Raw genomic sequence first — 473 nt, forward strand, 5'->3', positions numbered from 1 at the left:
GATTTTTGCGAGCGGAGCAGATGCGAAGGTCAGCGCGTCCCGAATTTTGTGCCCCTCGACGTCCCTTGCCGGCCACCAGGACGAGGAGAGGAGGACATCGAGGAGCGAGGATGCAGCGGACAACTAGCGAAGCCCTTACTAAGGTGAATCGCACTCTCGTACTTTGGTGGTTAAAATTTATTATCGCGAATTATCGTGCGCTCAGCAATAGCGAATATTCTATCGCTGAGGAGCTATCGTAGTTATAACACAGTATCGCGCTTAGACGGATCAGCTGTGTTTACTTTTAGCGAAGCAGCCGTCGTGAGGAACTCGGCAGAAAAAAACGGAAGAGCCGAGAGAGACAACAGGCGAACTCCCGATGTCAACAGTGTCTCGAGACGAAAAGTGTCTCGAGACAAGATTACCGAAATCTGCCGATTCTCGACGACCGACCACCCCAGGACGAGGGGGGCAGCGACGAGGGAGGATCC

General features: G+C 53.3%; 1 protein-coding gene across 2 annotated transcripts in view; it reads right to left on the reverse strand.

Annotated features, from left to right (window-relative positions):
* The window catches only part of LOC116852486, a 45186-nt gene that overhangs the window by 14043 nt on the left and 30670 nt on the right, over positions 1-473 (reverse strand). The gene's annotated exons all lie outside the window — the stretch shown is intronic.

Source organism: Odontomachus brunneus, unplaced genomic scaffold (genome assembly GCF_010583005.1).
Source record: "Odontomachus brunneus isolate Ranch 3 - 2012 unplaced genomic scaffold, Obru_v1 Obru_scaffold_229, whole genome shotgun sequence".
In the NCBI taxonomy this organism is placed as follows: domain Eukaryota; kingdom Metazoa; phylum Arthropoda; class Insecta; order Hymenoptera; family Formicidae; genus Odontomachus; species Odontomachus brunneus.